The sequence below is a fragment of the Bactrocera latifrons genome, unplaced genomic scaffold (assembly GCF_001853355.1).
Source record: "Bactrocera latifrons isolate USDA-ARS-PBARC rearing strain unplaced genomic scaffold, ASM185335v1 scaffold_484, whole genome shotgun sequence".
In the NCBI taxonomy this organism is placed as follows: domain Eukaryota; kingdom Metazoa; phylum Arthropoda; class Insecta; order Diptera; family Tephritidae; genus Bactrocera; species Bactrocera latifrons.
Window position 1 is genome coordinate 21,189 of NW_017537139.1, and position 14,922 is coordinate 36,110.

At 34.5% G+C, this 14,922-nt stretch overlaps 1 protein-coding gene across 4 annotated transcripts in view; it reads left to right on the plus strand.

Moving 5' to 3' along the window:
• The first annotated feature begins 4,030 nt into the window (after positions 1-4,030).
• The window catches only part of LOC108973518 (leucine-rich repeat-containing protein let-4), a 49,033-nt gene continuing 38,141 nt past the window's right edge, over positions 4,031-14,922 (plus strand). For 3 of the 4 annotated variants that reach the window (XM_018940838.1, XM_018940841.1, XM_018940840.1), the window contains exon 1: positions 4,031-4,391. The gene's annotated coding sequence lies outside the window, so the exon portion shown is untranslated. Of the gene's footprint in view, positions 4,392-4,412; positions 4,475-14,922 lie in introns of those variants that run through there. The other variant, XM_018940839.1, reaches the window with a different exon arrangement.

The window sequence follows — 14,922 nt, forward strand, 5'->3', positions numbered from 1 at the left end:
GAAGTCGTGAGTTGCTTGAGCCATATGTAAAAGAATCGTTTCTGGCCACTCCCAAGTGAATGGCGATCAGAGAAATTTCCTCATTTGCGTGAACTTTTACACATGACTCCATCCTCCATGGCTTTAGACCTGGAAAATCAGCAACCGACCAGATATTCACCATGCTCGAAATCTTGGGAAATACCCGTGAAAAGAGAATCGACACTCACCACCTCTTCGTTGAAAAGGATGCTGCCTCTATGCCGCGATGTCTGAATTTGGTAACCCCGAAAAACTAATACGGCTGTGTAAACTGACTTTGAGCAACACCAAACGCTTACGTCAGAATCGAGAAGGACCTCTCCGAGCCGTTCGAAACAAAACGAGGTTTCAGACAAGGCGACTCCCTATCGTGCGACTTGATATCATCGGCCTCAACACTCGCGCCGAAACAGTCAAAAACGCAGAATCGTGGCTCGTGTCAGCTGAGGTTGACGTGAGAATCTACAGAATTTTGGTTTTTGCCGTCTAAACGTGTCAGCTGATTGCTCTCTCACAACCCAGGGTTGCCAATATCTATATACTGTAGTAATTATCAACTTTTATAATTCAATCTGTTCAATATGTTTGAAATTTTCTTAAAATAACTCAAAATCAGAGTCGAATGCTATTATTTATAAATATATAAAATATTTTTAATTGTTTGTTTTCAGTTTTGATATTTTATATTATAAAAATTGTAATTGAAAACATAGATGTGTACAAAACTATATATGCGTATTGAGCAATGGCAACATTGTGCAAATGAAAACAAACAAAGATGGCTGAATTATGCGTTTTTGCCAAGTTTTTCACTGGGCACACATTTTGCCGATGAGGAAGGAAAAGGGAGGAAGACAGTAGCGTTTTTGACTGTTCCTGCTATTAGTTCTGCTTTTTCCAGACTGGACCAGGAAGCAACACAAATGGGTCTGGCAGTGAAGGAGGGTAAGACGAAATATCTCCTGTCATCAAACAAACAGTCGTCGCACTCGCGTCTTGGCACTCACGTCGCTGTTGACAGTCATAGCTTTGAAGTTGTAGATAATTTCGTATATTTGGGAACCATTGTAAACCCCACCAACAATGTTAGCCTGGAAATTCAACGCAGTTTAATTCTTGCCAACAGGTGCTACTTCGGACTGAGTAGGCAGTTGAGAAGTCTTCTCTCGACGAACGAAAACTAAACTCTATAAGTCACTTATAATTCCCGTCCTGCTATATGGTGCGGAGGCTTGGACGATGACAACAACTGATGAGTCGACGTTGCGAGTTTTTGAGAGAAAAGTCTGCGAAAAATTTACGGCCTTTTGTTCGTTGGCCTCGGCGAATATCGCCTTCGATGGAACGATGAGCTGTACGGGATATAGATATATATATACATAGATATAGTTCAGCGAATTAAAAGACAGCTGCTACGCTGGCTAGATCATGTTGTTCGAATGGACGAAAACACTCCAGCTCTGAAAGTATTCGACGCAGTGCCCGCCGGGGGAAGTAGAGGAATAGGAAGACAACCAATTCGTTGGAAAACCAGGTGGAGAAGGACATGGCTATGCTTGGAATATCCAATTGCCGCCCGGAACGAAAAGAAGAAACGACAGGCGCGCTGTTGTTAACTCGGCTATAATCGCATAAGCGGTGTCTACTCCAATTAAAAAGAAGAAATCACACACTGAACGACATTTTCGATCAAAAGTGAACTATAGGTACCGGGGTCTAAATATTCGGCACCTAAGGGCTTGAACAGTTTTTATTGAATTTTTTGTAGCAAGGTGGCACATACTACAAACATTATTCGTGCAAAGTTTTATCCCATTATATAATTTTAATTGCTTCTAGATTTCTGTACCTGAAGCTGAACGAATCAAGTGAAATTTATAATTGTGCTATATGGGAAGTAGGCGTGGTTGTGGTCCGATTACGGAATGTGACATAAGAATGTAAGAGGTATGCCCCGTAATAAATTTTATCGAAATCGGTTGGTCTTCTCCCGAGGTATGGAATTTCACCAAAAAGTGGGCGGTGCCACGCCCATCGTCCAATTTTCACACCGGCTCCCATAAAGCCTTCTCATACTATCTCGGGAGTAAAGTTTAATGTTTTGGCGTATTCACTTATTGATTTATCGCATTTTTAGTAGTTTTTAACAGTACCGTTATATGGGAAGTGAGCGTGGGTATCCTCCACCGTCGGTAGAAATTCTTAAAGGATATGTACATTAAAGTTATTAAATGGCTGGCCCACGACCACTTTTTTGAAAGTTTTTGCCCACAAGTGCCTCTAACCACTGCGATACCCGCGACCAAATTAGAGTTTTATATCTCACAATAACGATTTGTGAGCGTCGAAATGGTTCGACCGTCCGTGGCGTCCATCGATGAACTCGGCTTTTTTTTTTGTACTTAGGCCCATCGACGAACTAATTTTTTTTACGGAACCCACATACCAAGTTCCATTAAAATATCTCAATTTTTACTTAAGGAAAGGAGGACAACCAGACAGTCACCTAGATTTCAACTTTTGTTGTCACCCTGATTATGTACATACAAGTATATAAGCCCATAACAATTTGGCTGTTCACCATAAGATGGTTATCGGGTTATGTGATTAAGTAAACAACAACAAAATGCGGTATGACAAAATAACCAACTTTGACCAACCCAGACCCTGGTTTACAGATTATGTGGTTGTTTGCTTATTTCCAGTGTTAGAAAGTCGTTGGAGTTTTACTAAATGGCAGCACAAAAAATAAATAAATCTAAGCCAATGGCATTTCCATTTATATTATCTAATTGGAAATTCTGCTATTAACAGCTGTTTTTTTGTTTATAATTGCATTGTGACACTGTTCAGGCGCAAGATGTCTGCAAATTTTGTACAAAGAATCTTTTAAACTCTTAAAACTCGGATTATTTAATAAGCACATACCTTCAATAAAGTCCATTTCCTGAATAGCAGAACTTATTTTAAATTCAATTATGTTGCTTTTTAAACTTTGTTTAGGCATTTTATAAGTAGAAATTTCATTGAACTTTAAATGTAAACAATGAACAGCTGTTTGTGTGAAAATAAGCATATAACCATACAATATGGGATGTTCACGGATCATAGAGGTTATTTTTAATCTAATAACCACATAACCCGATAACCACCTTACCGTGAACAGCCTAAATATATTTGGTTATTTATTTGTGGTTGTATTATTTTACTTTTCCTTAGTGTGTCAATTGTTAATTAGATTTTGATTTAAATTATTTGAAAATGGTATTTTCTCTTCWCTTTCTTAACTAATTAGTACTGGAGACTAAATATGTTCAGGAATAAATTGGTGTACCTAAACAGTAAATGTAATTTAATTGTAATATCTATATTTTGTGTATTGTTAAATATTTTGCTGCGGGCGACTTTAAAAACTGTTTTCTGTTATATCCTGTTTTTATTTAAAATCCATGCTTTCAATTATGAACTGCCGCAGTAGTAATGCTTTACATTAAAAATAATTATTTCTTTATGCTAACTCAACCCGATTTTTGGTATTTGGGGCATATAAAATTTATTTGAGATCCATAAAACATCATTGCATAACAAACTGTAACTGTTTTTATGCCGAATCATTACTACACACCAAGAGATAAATTTAGAGATAACAAAAGTGATGGGGTAAAATAAACTAAAAACAAGTAAGGAATTGATAAAATCGTAAGGAAATGAACATTTTAKACTTTTGCAACTTGCAAGAATCAAATCCAGGGATATTTTTAAGGTGGTGGTAAAACATTTACAACTGTCTGCATTGCACACTAAAACTAATCCGAACTTAAGTTAAATTAAAATTTTCCTTTTGGGTATGTAAATTTTCTTCACTCAAATATTAGTTATTACCACTGTATTTATAATTTTCAATATTTGCTGTGACTATTCTGCTGTTCTTCTGTTACGAAGATCAGTGTCTTCTGTTGGTTGAATAAGTGGTTGAAGTTAGGTATCGCACCAGTCGTCTCTTGAGGTTTCGGCTTGCCACAACGTACTTGTGGTTAGCTTTCGGTTTAAACCGCAATTCATTCGGACTTTTTAGTAGAGAAGTGTTTTTCTGTTTATTTTTTTTTCATACAAAATATAGAGGCAAATACTCATGTATAAGTTTTCTTATACTCGTTTATATACGCACATACATAAGTACATATGTTTATGAATTATAAAAAGTTTAATAGCTTTCGCGTGTGAGTAAAGTGTTTCTGTTATTTAAATATAATATATATTTTGTTTGGATCCATTTGGCCTAAAAAGCTCTCAAAGTGTTTTGTGATCGGTTTATTAAAACATAYGGGTGGAAATATATGTTATTCATGGTCTCATACAATAATACATAAGTATGTATTTCGGAATTTAAAATAAATATTTACGAAGAGCGCACACTAGGTTTACTCCAGCGCTTCATCTACAGTACATATCGGTACATTAATCAATAAAATTTTAAACCAATTTACAGAATAAAAATTTTCATTAAACAAATTTCAATACACTTTTTGTTTTTAAATGGAAGACATTTATTCCGAAACCTGTTCTAAGCACCAACAATGCTTACATTCATGTTTGTATGTTAATTGGACTCTCAATATTATGTGCCGGCCAAAGTTATTGCTCGACTAGTATCTACAATAGACTGGTATTTGAGCGCTTGGCCAGAAGCAGCAAAATAAACGTTTATAGTACACAGTATATAAGTATGTACATATACGATATGATCGCTGTGCGCTGTGATAGTGTGGAATGTACAGCATTCCGCTGGGGTTTGTTGCTAATGCATACACATACACATTTGTTCATATTTATATGTGTCGTGTAAACTAAAGTAGCAACGCTGTGCCCATTACGGACAATGCAACATGCGAGATTTTAAAGTTATTTTAATCATTCCTACAAGTATACCAACCAATATTCTTATACCGTTAAGTGTAATGCAAATACAATGGCGATTTTCTAATTAATAATTCTGTGTGCGCGGGTTAGAAATCCGCAAGCTAAATAAATTCAATAATATTATTCGCCAACAAATAAGGCGTTGGCGTAACCATTTACCAAATATATTTACAAGTCTGTTATTTAATGAAATAAGTAACGGAACTTCACTATCTAAATAAAAAAATTATTGGGGGGGTGATATTGGAAACTTTTTCTTGACAAAAAGACTATTTTAAACATTATGAAGGCTTTTTAGCTTACTTGCAGGAAAGGCTTGTCCGTAAAGTTATAGTTTTCTTTTATTTTTGATAATTTAATATATTTGAAGATTTGTTAAATATTAATATACCATAAATGACAGTATGATCATCTAGTTAAGCCCATTAGAAAAAGGTAGTTTCATAAACAATAACAATTTTGAAAATGTATTTTAAATTGCTAATAAAAACTACACAGGTTTCTCAATATTAACAAAATGGGTAAGAGCTCATGAACGAGAGTGCTCTTATACTAGCACAGTCCCAGTCATGGAGCATAGCATGAAGAGGCATCTTTTGACGTTGTATTTTGTGGACTTGTCTGCCGAAATTAATAATACTACTGCATTTCAATAGGCAATATATATCTAAATAACTTTATTGGCAAATTTTCATTTACTCCACTTAACCTCACTTAGATTTAAAACAAAATAAATATAACAGCAAACAAAAAGTTTGCTTTTGTTTGAATTCGTAATGCTCTTTACTAAACAAATTGTCATTCGGACCATTTTGACATTTCATTAAATTGCTGTTTTAGATATTTTTTTCTTTTTCGTTTTGGAATACTCAGCATGTAGAGTTGTATACTGCAATCTACTAGTGACGATAGTAGTGTTAGTGGATCACAATCATAGGAGAGAAGAAATCTATGCATGACTCTGAGCTTAACCACATTTTTCAAATGATTTTTATTGAGGTTACAAATACAATACCATCAAAAGAATAGCAACAACATTACTTGCAACAAACCAAATGTGCATAGTTGCATTGCATGTAGATATATGGGGTATACAAGTGTTTATATGTATGTGTTTTACAAATGTACATACTACGTAGGTTGCCTCTTATATTTCGAGATTTGGCAACACAAGTGTTGCAACTGGAAACCTACAATTTTATAGTAGAGTTTGACATTTTTGATGGTATGCATACTCAAAACGTTTTGACATATTTGTATTTTGCTATTTGTATGATTTACAGTAATTTAAAATATTCTTCTCTACGAAAAAATGGAATTAAATCTTCAACATTTTCGACCTATTATTTTTTATAACATTCGACGAGGATGAAGTCATCACGCATGCATAGATCAACTTAATTACATTTTTTGACGAAGAAGCTCCATCAAGGACCAGTGGTCATCGACGGTATTATGAATTCAATCAAGTTCGTAGGTGCCGTGCACAAACTGATATTACAAGTTCGTTATTTAGCCTAGGRAGACTAGCATACATTCAATATTGCATGAACATTTTCGAAAAATTGAACATTGTAAAAAATTTGTTCCCGTTGGATCCCACGCAATTTGTCGATCGCTCAAAAAAAGGCTCCTTTCGACAGGTGGAGAAAAGTGGCGCGGCGAAATACTTCTATGACTGAAACATTTGCATTTTTGAGTACTCAAAAGATCGATTTGATGAGTAAAGCACCGTAAAGTCCTGACATGGAATCGAATGACTTCTTTTTATTCCCGCTCGTAAAAAATAAACTAAGAGGTTAACGTTTTTCGACACCTAAACGGGCGGTCGAAGCGTTCAAAAGGCATGTTTTGTAGATAAAATGCATAGTGCTAAAGTATATAGATTTTAATGGGGAAAATTCGAAAAACAATAAAGCGATTTTCGATAAATAAAATTTTTTTCTGCTCTCGAATATCGATATATAAAAGGCAACCTACCTAATGATCAAAATTTACCCATTCCATAATACTATAATAAGCTCTATCCACAGACAATCATTCGCCACCAATTGACTTTGTCCACTGTTGTTGTACTAAAAACTATCTTTAATATTTATTAATACTATTACTATATATGTTCAAATTACAACTGCTATTAGGTAGGGGCGGGCGTAGAAATCTAATATATACAAGTATATATGTATATATGAATATGCACATATGTTATTATGTATGTTTTCGAACACTTCAAATACATGTATATATGATATAAGGTACAATTGCAGTGTGTTATACTAATTTTTAGCATTTAGTACAGCAGGTAGGCGGTTTTATTTCAATGAATTGTTGATTCAACCCACTTTAACGGTTTTTGTGTGCTCGTTGAAACTTGAAGTAGGTAATCGATATGAGCATACGCCAAAGAATGTGTAGTAGAGTGTGCGCCTTGCTAATATTTTGGTTTTCAATAGCAATAGTTGCTTTATTTGAACAGCTGAAATAAAAGCCCCTAAGTTTATTCCTCTTTTTAATTGTGGGGTGGGCTTCAGAACGTAAGCTGGCCACCATAATGTAGCACCTCTAGTATTAGTTTTCATAATCCGGTATCTGGTCCAAAATAACTTTCTGATTCATTAAAAACGTATTCTCGCGACAATGAATCGTCAATCATTTATTATTATTTTCTTTACTACTGCGATTCTAGTGATTTTCCAGCTTTTCGATGCGATTTTTGTACATCAACAAATAGTCCACGATTTATTAGAATATTTTATTTGTCGTTTTTTGAAAGCTTTTCTATTAGTTTTAAGGGGAATAGTTTTAATCTTTAAAAAGTTAATTCTTTTAGCTCAGTTACTATTATATTAAAGCAATAATTTTTTTCATCCGTGCTTTCTTCCAAACTTTTGGAAATAATTGAGGTTAACCCAAAATATGTAGAATAAAAAATAATATAAAATATATGACACAAAATTATTTTTGGACGTAAAAGTAGCCTTTAGATCAACTAAATGAAAGGAGTATCTAAAAATGGTTTGTCTTTTTTTCCACTTTTGGTGTGTTTAGGTCAAAACGGCAAGTGTAAATAATAACTTTTTTTTACTAATGTAAAAGCAAAATTTTAATARAATGGTCTCTAGTGATTTCGATGGATAATATTACATAAATAACTGAAAGATTCATTTAATCTGTTGTACATACGCATATGTATATAGCAATAATTGGGTTGCTTAGTATCTGCGGTGGAAATGATTGACCCGCTATCATCGGTTGAAATCAACTTGTTTGCGGTGCATTGTAGATAGAATTAAATTAGGTTAGTTGGCTTCTAACATATTCCGGATCGGCAAGATTGTCACAACAAGAACCGTTGCKGTTATAAATTGCCTGCAAACTACAGTAATAAAAACAATTTGCAAAAGTTGCGCATTTCACTACCGCAAGTTTGTTTTAGATATGTGTGCATAAATGGACATATATTTTTAAAAAGTTCGACAACAAATCATCGTTATTATCGAAAGCTATCATAGCCAAATTAAATGAAATCTAGAATTGTCACCAGACCACTCTCTAAACTATAAATTGTTTGTCCAATTTTCAATTTTCGTAACTAATTTTTTAACCCTTATCCACTTCAAGCATAACTGATTTTAAAATCCGAAAATTTTCTTTAGAAACCTAACATTTTAGTAAAGTTTAATATAATATAAATTCATATTTATTCTAATCACAATGAAGTTTAAAATATTCTTTAACCTCAATTAAAACCAAACATTTTAAGGGGTCACACCTAGTGTGAAATTTAACAAAAAAAACCATTTCATATTTCAATAGGATATACCTTTAAAAATTACATACTAAAATTTCAAATCGATATCTGAAATCGTTTTTGAGTTACAGCCATTTAAAAGAGTAGCCGCTCGGCAGTTAGATAATAATCACATTATCTTTAAACCCGTTTTTCTCGAAATAGCATTTTAAGAATTTTCTGCAGTGATTACTCAAAAACAAATGATCCGATGACTGTCGATTTTTTTTTACATGTTCTATATATAGTTCTCCGTACAATGACCTATCGATTTTTGATCTGATCAAAAAATCGAATTTTGGCAGGCCGAAAACGACCAAAATTTTGGGTAAAATTCGACTATTTTTTTTAAAACGGAGCCATATTATCAATTTTTAATTTTTTTTTATCGTCGGTCATTGTAAAACAATATTATCTAGATTAACGAGAATTTTTTTTTTTAATTTCATTCACGGAAAAAGGCCGAAATCACTGCAGCAGTGAAGGAATTTTTTTTTCGCGCCGTTGGAGATCGACTATAACTTAAAAAATATTAAAATTTTTTCTTCAAAAAATTCACTGTATATTCTTGAAACATGTATAAATAAAATTTTGAAATAATTGATAAAGTGTCTTTTTTTAATAAAAATTCCCAAAAATCACCTTTTTTTAGGCCATTACACTAGGTAATAATACTTACCTTATACTTACACTTCTTCTTCTTCTTTACTAGTGTAGAAACCGCTAAGGTTTCTTCTTTTCCCAAAACGACGCCAATTGGAGATTCCAAGTGAAGCCAGATCCTTCTTCACCTGGTCCTTTCAACGGAATGGAGGTCTTCCTCTGTTTCCCCCGGCGAGTACTGCGTCTATTACTTTCAGAGCTGTAAAATTTTCGTCCATTCGAACGTAGCCACTGTCTTTTAAGTCGTTGTACTATGTCAAAGTCGTCGTATATCTCATGCAGCTCATCGTTCCATCGAATGCGATATTCGCTGTGTCCAAAGCTCAGATGTTGTCATCGTCCATCCCTTCGCACCATACAGCAGAACGGGAATAATGAGTGACTTATAGATTTTTGTTTTTGTTCGTCGGGAGAGGACTTTACTTTTCAATTGTCTACTTAGTCCTAAGTAGCACTTCTTGGCAAGAGATATCCTGCGTTGGATTTCGAGGCTGACGTTGTTGTTCATGCTAGCTCCAAGATAGATGAAATTATCTAAAACTACGAAGTTATCACTGTCAACCGTGGCGTGGTTGCCTAGTTGCGAGTTCGACGGCTGTTTCTTTGATGACAGGTGATATTTCATCTTGCCCTTGTTCACCAGACCCATTTGTTTCACTTACAAGTTTTAAATTTAATAAATACATTTATTGGAAAAGTCAAATATTAAATACCGTTTTCGGAGAATTCTACAGTTCTTAAACTATTTTCATTAACAGATATTAGAATTAAAATCTCGCTTATAAATACTTCAAAARTTATATCGTTTCATAGGCTTTATGGGAATGTAATTCTCTTCAAAAAGCTCAATAACAACAAATTCCTTATCCTAACTTTTTAAATTATAAATGGTTAAAGTTTGTTTATTTTAGGGAGTTTTTTTGTTATGAATTTTATAACTCATAGAAAAATTATAATAAAATTAAAAGCTTAAAGTTTTGTAAGAAATTTACTCATGAACGCCCAATACTCATGAACTCATGCTGTCAACTTAAAACGAGATTATGAGCTCTCACAACAAGCAAAGAGAGGAGTTTCGGATCATTCCTCTTAATGCCGTTAAAAAAAGCTTGAATATATTTGAAATATTCTTAAATTAACTCAAAATTACAGTCCAATTGTTTATAAATAATCAGACTATTTTATCCTTTCAACATGTTACTACCGAGTATAATCATTTTGTTCATCTAACTGTTGTATGTATCACCAAAAACGTAATACATACTCACTTGCTGCCTATCTTGATGAAACTTGGTATACTGCTCCTGCATATCCCCTAAACCACTTAAGCAAATCCCTTTAGAGGTGCTACATTGCAAAAATATATGAAACTTTAAGATAGTATTGTTCTACTTAGCAGTACCAAATGTCAACGAATACACATATTTTGGTTAGAATTTTTCCAAAATTTTATTAAACTTTGACTTCCGAATAAATTATCAAAAGGTTAATGTAGAGGTTATTTAAAACATGTAAATGCTTGATATATAAAAATATTTAGTTATGTATATTGAGCTTTGAAATTAGGTTAGCAGTTAAGAAACAAACTTATAATAAGTGGGCTTGACAATAACTTTAAAAAGTGCATCGAAATCATCACTATTTTGAAATTGGCAAAAAGCTTGTATTAAAAAATATGCAAATTTTACATGTTGTTAATGTTATTGATAAAAACTGGATTTTTGTATGCATATGGGTTTGTATATATGAATATTTGGATGGTTTTTTTTGTGTACATGTGCAAACCACATTTCTGGTTACGATATAAAAACAAAACAATGGGACGAAGATGAAACCTGAAGCAGCTCAAGGCCGCGCATGACATCATCCAAAGTCTATTAAAATTGCAAACGAACGAAAATAGAGTTTTATATAATCAAGGATCTTATACATGTTGACTGACTGAACCTTATTTGGAGAACGTTTCAATAATGAACCTTATTTGGAGAACGTTTCAATAATGAACCTTTATTTTAGTTTCTCAATTCTAAATATACACAGGTACATATGCACGTATCAAGTTCAAGGTGGAATCCAATACGTTGGACTTATGATTATTTACTCCCAATAAAAGAAGCATGCCCTTAAAATTAATGCTTAAAAAACTGTGAAGAAATAACGCCTAACTTTGGGCTGCTGAAAGAAATTGTTTGTGTATTCAAAGACTAACTAATTAAATTGTAAAAGAAGAATTAAATTTATTACGTTTTTTTTAAATTAGTGTTCCTAAAAAGCATAATGCATTAATCTTGAAACAAAACAAAACTACGCCATTGGAAATTTAACACTCTTATTGTGTATCTGTACTGTGTATCCACATATATCAGCGTATACCCAGCGCTGGCAACTGACGCTGCATTCGCTGAAATGTGAGTTATGAAATTTTAATGTTAAGGCAACAAAAGTAAGAACTATCTGAAGTTACGAACAAAACCCTATAGAAAATTTCCCAAAGTTCAGGGAAGTGGGGTCCATCATAAGAAAGTTCCGAATTTTGGCTTTAGTGTCTCTACAATTTATTTTTTATTTTTACATTTTATTAAGTATTTTTAGCCAATTAAAATATTTCGATTTTAATAATTGGATATTTAAAAAAGCGAATAAAATAACATTATACATAAATGTAAAGGATAGTTTCCAGAGAAATGTAAAAACTTCAGATAAAAAAATGTTTAAAAAATGGTCAAGAAAATTTCCTGCGGTAAAGTTTCTTGTGCTAGTATACAGCTCTAAAGAAATCTAGTACTAATTTTTAATACATTTTTTTAATAAAATGCGTATACGGCAATCCTGGTTTTGCGAAGAAAAATTAAATCAACAATTGGTCCTTGAGGGACGTCTTTGCCCCTATGACGCGGCATTCGCGCAATAATTTACTTTGTGCCTGCACCTCGGCCTTTTCTGGCATCTAGAAAATTAAAATATAAAAATTAGCTTCTGTAATACTGCGTTACTTACTTTGTCTGTTAGGGACTATTTTCAGTGAGATGGGTCTCAATGGCATCCAGCTTCTGGATTATATCTGAAAAACATAAATGTATTTTTATAAAGCAAATAGTAATGTATTCATATATTAATGCATTATACCTGGCATGGCATGGCCGCCAGACGATGGTGACGGTACCACAATTTGTGTTGATTCTACAGGAGAAGCGCAAACGAGATTGTAAGATATTTTTTAAACACTTTATCAGTAAAAAAATATTATTAAAAAAATTTAAAAAAAAATTTATGTTCAATACAACCTCTATGGGGACTCACTTCTTCAACGAGGTCATCGTTCTATGAAAAATCATACAAAAGGTGATGTATGAGTGGARCTAAATAATTTTATCATCTATAGGTACGGAAAAATACTTATACAACTACCTCATTTTCTGAAGCTAAGCCTAAATCTGCAGGCTATATAAATCTTCTTCTTCTTCTTGATTGGCGTAGACACCGCTTATGCGATTATAGCCGAGTTAACAACAGCGCGCCAGTCGTTTCTTCTTTTCGCTACGTGGCGCCAATTAGATATTCCAAGTGAAGCCAGGTCCTTCTCCACTTGGTCCTTCCAACGGAGTGGAGGTCTTCAACTTCCTCTGCTTCCTCCGGCGGGTACTGCGTCGAATAYTTTCAGAGCTGGAATATTTTCGTCCATTTAAGTGAAAAATATTRACAAAAATATCTACAAAAAATGTCTAAAAAATCTATGACGGAAATAACACTGCCAAGGGTTAGAAATTTAAACAAATCATGTCTCAATAAATAAAATATTTATATKGATGTACGTAGGTTGCCTTTTATATTTCGGGATTTGGCGACCCTAGTGTTAGAAGCGCTATTTGTGTTGTTTATAGGAACTAAAAATATTCATCTCGGTCAAAAAATGGAGTTGGATCGTGAATATTTACGAGYGATTACTTTTTAAAACTTTTAAAGCCAGTGTTCATCGATAGTATGGTTGATCCAATTGTGGTCGTAGATCATTCCCAAACAAATTTCGTAAAGGTCGTAAAATCATTTGCTGTTTCGGAAAGTATTGATGCTGATGCAAAGTGATATTGGGAGATCGTCATGTGACCTATCGTGAGATTTAGACAACTATAGAGATTAGTGGRACTGGAAAATATTCAATATTTCAAGAACATTTCATTGTAGAATCATTTTCGCTCACAAAAAGGCTCTTGTCAATTGTTTGGCAAAAATGTTAAAAGAATACAATAACAGTGCTTCGAAATATATCTATGACAACGTGACAGATGATGAATCGTAAATCTATACGTATGAACGGKSAAATAAATAGCAGTGACTGTACGGGTGTTTCAAAACGAGCCGAATCCAAAACAACTGTTCGCGCACGAACCATGTCCAAGCAAATTTTTTAGAAAAACTGAACAAGTCACAGTGGTACARCCATTCGCTTGCCAGCTGTCTTTCAAGAAATTAGGAAAGTCTACCACTGAAGACTAATTCTCGTACAGCTCATCGTTCCATCGAATGCGATATTCGCCGTGGCCAACGCGCAAAGGACCATAAATCTTTCGCAGAACTTTTCTCTCGAAAACTTGCAACGTCGACTCATCAGTTGTTGTCATCATATAGCAGGACGGGAATTATGAGTGACTTATAGAGTTATGTTTTTKTTTGTCGAGAGAGAGAGATTTCCATGCTGACATTGTTGGTGGTGTTTACACTGGTTCCAAGATAGAAGAAATTATCTACGACTTCAAAGTTATGACTGTCAACAGTGACGTGAGAGCCTAGTCGCGAGTGCGACGACTGTTTTTTTGMTGACAAGAGATATTTCGTCTTGCCCTTGGCTTCCTTGTCCAGTCTGGAGAAAGCAGAACTAACGGCGCGGGTGTTGAGGCTGATGATATCTATATCATCTTCTTCAGGCTGGTAATTGYTATTCCAACTTCTTCCTGGTCGGGCAATGGAACGTCTGCTCCATCGTCATCGATTGTTGAATGGGGTTCGCCTTCTCCTGGCGTTGTGCGTTCACTGCCATTCAGCAGGCTGGAGAAGTGTTCACTCMACAATTTAAGTATGCTCTGGGCATCGGTGACTAGATCGCATTTGGGGGYTCTWTAAGAGTATGCTCCGGTCTTCAGACCTTCTATAAGCCGCTTAATTTTTTTCGTAGAATTTTCGAGCATTACCCCTGTCGGCCAGCTTATCAAGCTCTTCGGACTCACGCATTTCGGCCTCTTTCTTTTTCTGTCTGCAAATGCGTCTCGCTTCCCTCTTCAGCTCTCGATATCTATCTCATCTCGCACGTGTTGTGGTCGATCGTAACGTTGCGAGGTATGCAGCCTATTTTCTCTCCGCTGCGACACGGCACTCCTCGTCRTACCAGCTGTTCTTTCGCACTTTCCGAAAACCAATGGTTTCGGGTGCAGCTGTACTTAAGGAGTCTGAAATGCCGTCTCACAGTTTACTTATACCGAGTTGTTGACGAGTGCTCTCAGAGAGCAGGAGTGCAAGCCGAGTAGCAAATCGTT